This window comes from Polyodon spathula, chromosome 22 (genome assembly GCF_017654505.1).
Source record: "Polyodon spathula isolate WHYD16114869_AA chromosome 22, ASM1765450v1, whole genome shotgun sequence".
Taxonomy (NCBI): Eukaryota; Metazoa; Chordata; class Actinopteri; order Acipenseriformes; family Polyodontidae; genus Polyodon; species Polyodon spathula.
Window position 1 is genome coordinate 14599377 of NC_054555.1, and position 6000 is coordinate 14605376.

Consider the following 6000-nt stretch of genomic DNA (forward strand, 5'->3'; position numbering starts at 1 on the left):
CATGTCCCATTCCTGCTCCATCTACTTGAAGACTTTCTCCTGATCTCTCCTGCTTCTCATCCTCTGGCTCAAAGTATTCACCATCTTAAATCCCTGTTTACTACCCTGGGCGTCCCTCTCTCCGCTGAGAAGACTATCGGCCCCACCACCTGCCTAGAGTTCTTAGGCATTACTCTGGACACTGTCAAGTTTGAGACCCGCCTTAGTCTATCTAAACTCACTCGGATTCGCCAGCTGATTTCTTCCTTCCAGAGCTCAAGGTCCATTTCAAAGAGTAACCTTCTCTCTTTTCTCGGTCATTTCAATTATGCAATTCGCATCATCCTGCAAGGTCGTATTTTCATCTCCCATCTGCTCACTCTTTTCTACTACTGCGAAGTCTCTCAATGCCTCATCATCATCCCAGATGAAGCCAGGAAAGACATTGATATGTGGTCCATCCTCCTTAACCACTTGTGACAATGTGCAAGTGGTGTCATGAATAACTTGACAGTCCAAACAGTACTTTCTCCCAAAACATCTGTTTTATTAAATATAAACAAAAAGAACCACTCCTCTACCAGTAATGGTATCGGTGGGAACACGGCTGGTTTGCGGACCAAAACAAAGCAATTAATCTCCAGAATAATCCCCACTCCAACAGTCCCGTGAATGAAAGTGTGCTCTTTAATCCGCAGGGTGGTTATGGTGTTGTGTGGTGAGGGTAGTGCTCTGGTGATGTGGGCTGGCTCCGTACTCCTCCTCTGCAACACAAAATAAAACAGCATGTAACAAAAGAAAACACAATACTCTGGCTGGTGATTACGTACGTAGCTGCTTCCCCTTTGTACCCACAAACTCCTCCCTGCTATCACCTCGTCGCCATGGTTTCTCCAATAGAGGGCTGTTCCGCAGCTGATTGCAATAGAATTATTCCGGGTACTTGCAACTACAAGCTCCCCTTAATATGATCACCTATCGTTTCCACCTACCATCAAGGTGGTCCATCTAGGAGGCAGAGTACCACTATCCTTACACGGAGCCCTTTCTGATCGGGAGGGAGATTTACAGCATCGACTCTTTCTCTCTTTATCACACCACTGGAACAGACTTTCTCTGTTTTACTATGACGCCATATCAGCTCCGGACACACACCTGTTTACAGACGCCTCTCGCACAGGATTTGGAGGATTCTTCGGTCACAATGGTTTTCAAGTCCTTGGCCCCAGGAAATTTGTTCCCTGTCTCTTCAATTGAAATCTTCTCCCCTTCTGGAATGTTATCCTATTTTAGCCTCCACCCTGCTCTGGAGTCACCTATGGCTCAGAAAATGAATTGTATTCTACAGTGACAACACCTCTACAGTTCATATAGTGAACAAAATGTGCTCATCATCCCCCTGGAGTAAAATAGAGAAAACACCCACAGAAGAAGGATGGTTGTTCTTCAAAAATGTAGTACTAGAGGCGCAAAACAATTACATCCCTAAAGTAAACAAATCTAAATGTAAAACTAAATTGCCAAAATGGTTTAATAGATCAATTAAAAAAAATATTCAGCGAAAAAAGGCACTTTATAGAGCATTAAAAAAGGACCAAAAAGAAAGTACGCAGAAAGAGTACACGGAACTGCAAACGCAAGTCAAAAAGGAAGTTAGAAAGGCCAAGAGAGAAATAGAAATGAACATTGCTAAGGGAGCTAAAACCAATTCCAAAATGTTTTTCCAATATTACAACAGCAAGCGAACATTCAAAGAGGAGATTAAATGTTTAAGAGATACAAATCATAGATGAAGAAAAAAAAAATAGCAAATATATTAAATGATTTCTTTTCACAAGTTTTTACAAAGGAAGATACTGACAACATGCCCCACATGTCATCCAGTTCCTATCCAGTTTTAAATAACTTTAGCATAACTGAGGCAGAAGTGTTAAAGGGACTAGGAGCTCTTAAAATAAACAAATCCCCTGGGCCGGATGAGATCCTCCCAGTAGTACTCAAAGAAATGAAAGAAGTAATTTACAAACCGCTAACCAAGATCATGCAGCAGTCTCTTGACACAGGGGTGGTACCGACAGACTGGAAAATTGCAAACGAAATACCGATCCACAAATAGGGAAACAAAACTGAACCAGGTAACTACAGACCAGTAAGCCTGACTTCTATTATATGCAAACTTATGGAAACTATAATAAGATCCAAAATGGAAAATTACCTATATGGTAACAGGGTCCTGGGAGACAGTCAACATGGTTTTAGGAAAGGGAGATCGTGTCTAACTAACTTGCTTGATTTTTTTGAGGATGCAACATCGATAATGGATAATTGCAAAGCATATGACATGGTTTATTTAGATTTCCAGAAAGCTTTTGACAAAGTCCCGCACAAAAGATTAATTCTCAAACTGAACGCAGTTGGGATTCAAGGAAACACATGTACATGGATTAGGGAGTGGTTAACATGTAGAAAACAGAAAGTACTGATTAGAGGAAAAACCTCAGAATGGAGTGTGGTAACCAGCGGTGTACCAGAGGGATCAATATTAGGTCCTCTGCTATTCCTAATCTACATTAATGATTTAGATTCTGGTATAGTAAGCAAACTTGTTAAATTTGCAGATGACACAAAAATAGAAGGAGTGGCAAACACTGTTGCAGCAGCAAAGGTCATTCAAAATGATCTAGACAAGATTCAGAACTGGGCAGACACATGGCAAATGACATTTAATAGAGAAAAGTGTAAGGTACTGCACGCAGGAAATAAAAATGTACATTATAAATATCATATGGGAGATACTGAAATTGGAGAAGGAATCTATGAAAAAGACCTAGGAGTTTTTGTTGACTCAGAAATGTCTTCATCTAGACAATGTGGGGAAGCTATAAAAAAGGCTAACAAGATGCTTGGATACATTGTGAAAAGTGTTGAATTTAAATCAAGGGAAGTAATGTTAAAACTGTACAATGCACTAGTAAGACCTCATCTTGAATATTGTGTGCAGTTCTGGTCACCTCGCCATAAAAAAGATATTGCTGCTCTAGAAAGAGTGCAAAGAAGAGCGACCAGAATTATTCCGGGCTTAAAAGGCATGTCATATGCAGACAGGCTAAAAGAATTGAATCTGTTCAGTCTTGAACAAAGAAGACTACGTGGCGACCTAAAAAATTATCAAAAATGATAATATAGCTCAAAATGTCCAAGAAAAGAAAGATCGATAAGGAAGGCAGATTGTTTCAGGAAAGGTGGGAGTTTGAATATGTAATTGTAGAGCAGCAAGAAAACCTAATTTGCTTGGTCTAAAAGGTATTGACAGTGTCGACCCAAGGGACTTTTTCAGCCTGAAAAAAGAAACAAGGACCAGGGGTCACAAATGGAGATTAGACAAAGGGGCATTCAGAACAGAAAATAGGAGGCACTTTTTTACACAGAGAATTGTGAGGGTCTGGAATCAACTCCCCAGTAATGTTGTTGAAGCTGACACCCTGGGGTCCTTCAAGAAGTTGCTTGATGAGATTCTGGGATCAATAAGCTACTAACAACCAAACAAGCAAGATGGGCTGAATGGCCTCCTCTCGTTTGTAAACTTTCTTATGTTCTTATGTTCTTAATCATGCTGCTTCTTTCTCGCCTGGTCTGGATCTCCATGTCCAATCACGCCATTATTCAGGCCCGCCACATCCCCAGGTACCTTAATAATGCTGCTTATGTTTTATCTCACCTGCATGTCCCGAAGTTCCAGGTGCCCCCGTTCAGCCAGCTAATATTCAACTAAACTCCACAATCTCTGGTCTACTACAGTCAGCCCGCTGTTTTATGGACAGCGCTCTAGCCCCATCCACACACTCAGCTTAATCTAATGCCTCGTCCTCCTTCACCTCCTTTTGCACCCAGAATCAGATCTCTCACTTCTGCTTTAAGCTTCAGCACCTGCTGGCCTTTATCACATATCTCAGACTGTCTCTCAACCTAGCTCCTTCCTCCATCAGGAACTACAATACCTATCAGGCATCCAGTATCAGTTCTTTTGGGGGGGAAGTAATTTTCACTCCCATGACCAACCGGGTCTGCCTCCTGCCAAAGTCACTGCCGTCACCGACGGTTCTTTGCGGGCTAGAGGCGACCGCTGGCCACAACTATCATGTCGCAGCTCATGCGCTAGCCTCACCAAGGCCACAACCTTGCTATCCCATCTACCTAGTTTCTTTTCAGGCCCGAGCACCTTTTTGCCACTTCTGGCTGGCCAATTCCCCACCTGCCAAGCCGGGCCCTGCCAAGGGGGGGGGGGGTGTCTCTATTTTTATCTCTCCAACACGGACCCGAGACTCTTTATGCTAACTCTCCATGCCGCCCAGCTGTCAGCCATGCTGCCTGGGGATGCTGCACTGAGTAATGACAGATCTATCCCTTTGTCTTTTATGTCTCTCATCGAGAGTGCCTTTTATGTTTGTCTTCTGATTCTCCTTGTTCGTCCAGCAGCTAAGAGACGCTGCCTGGTTCCAACCTGGACTGAGAGCTTTGTCCTTATTTGTTCTGTCTCTCATTTTCAATAGCAGAGGATGCTGCCTGACCCAGTGAGACATGAGAGTTCAAAATGTTTTATGTCGTATGTCTTGTCCAGCTATTTTCTTCTCAAGCTGTCTAGCTTTATTTCTCTAATTCCATGTTACACAAGCACCCCCGTTCCTCAAATTAGACAAACACACACATAAAGAACACACTGTCCAGTGGTCACACCCCCCTGCTCACGCTACAGTTCTGACTGAGGTCTCAGCTGTCAGTCTCACGCGCAGGAACACCCAGAGTGTGAGCGTAGCAGTGTAGTTACATGAGCAGACGTTTCTGACCCGCTCCTTTACAGCACTGAGAAGAACTGAGCACGGTTTTATTTTTCTTAAATATATGTTCAGCCATGGATTTTGGACAAAGAGTTATAAACAAAAGGTGACTGTGGCAAAGTGCCCACAGCTGTGTGTATTTTGTGTTGTATGTTGTGTGTTAATGTTGGTGTATAGTCATTGGTACACAGGATATAAACGAGTCTGTGTAACACGAGTGTTTAAAATGTATATTTTTATTTAGGCACGAGGATTGCACAGCACTTCCCGTGCAATTAAAAAGTAATAATATATGAGCACAGGGAATTGCACTTTATTAATTCACATGCGGTTGTACCGCGACTCCAATTGAACGATTGATTAGCAATCAAGTCTCGGTAGAGCTGCATAAAAGCTACCTGTTTTCACTCACTCTGGGTTATGTGTTTGGTGAGTGGAGAATGGGATTGGAGACAGAGGTAATAATAATAATAATAATAATAATAATAATAATAATAATAATAATAATAATAATAATAATAGTAGGTAAAATAGAAGCTCACCATGTTTTTGTCTTTATGGTCCGTTTTGTTTGTCTTTTTGTTTTGGCAACGAGTGCCGTGTCCTGTGTTTTTATTTGCCTTGCAACCTTTTATTTTCTGACTGTTCATTTATTAAATGCTGAGCAGATACAAATCGCTCAGCTCCACCCAACTCTACCTCTCTGTCGTTTATTTCCTGATTCCTGTTTCTGGTCTGACGTCACCCACTCCAGCCGTCTTTGTGACTCGTGGTGTCATTTGGGGATTACCACCACCTCCTAGGCGCAAACCAGAGCGGGAACGGCAGTGTTTTTTTTTTTTAAAAATAAAATAAAATAAAAAAATAGAAGGCTGGAGAGATGTCTTGGCTGTGTGGCATGGAGCATTGTCCTGTTGAAAAAACCAATCCACAGAGTTGGGGAACATTTTCAGAGCAGAAGGAAACAAGTTTTCTTCCAGGATAACCTTGTACTTGGATTGATTCATGCGCCCTTCACAAAGACAAATCTGCACGATTCCAGCCTTGCTGAAGCACCCCGAGATGAGTCAAATTTTCAGCTTTGCCCAACATCTGGTCTTCTAATGGTTAGACGGAGACCTGGAGAGGCCTACAAGCCACAGTGTCTCGCACCCACTGTGAAATGTGGTGGAGGATTGGTGATGAT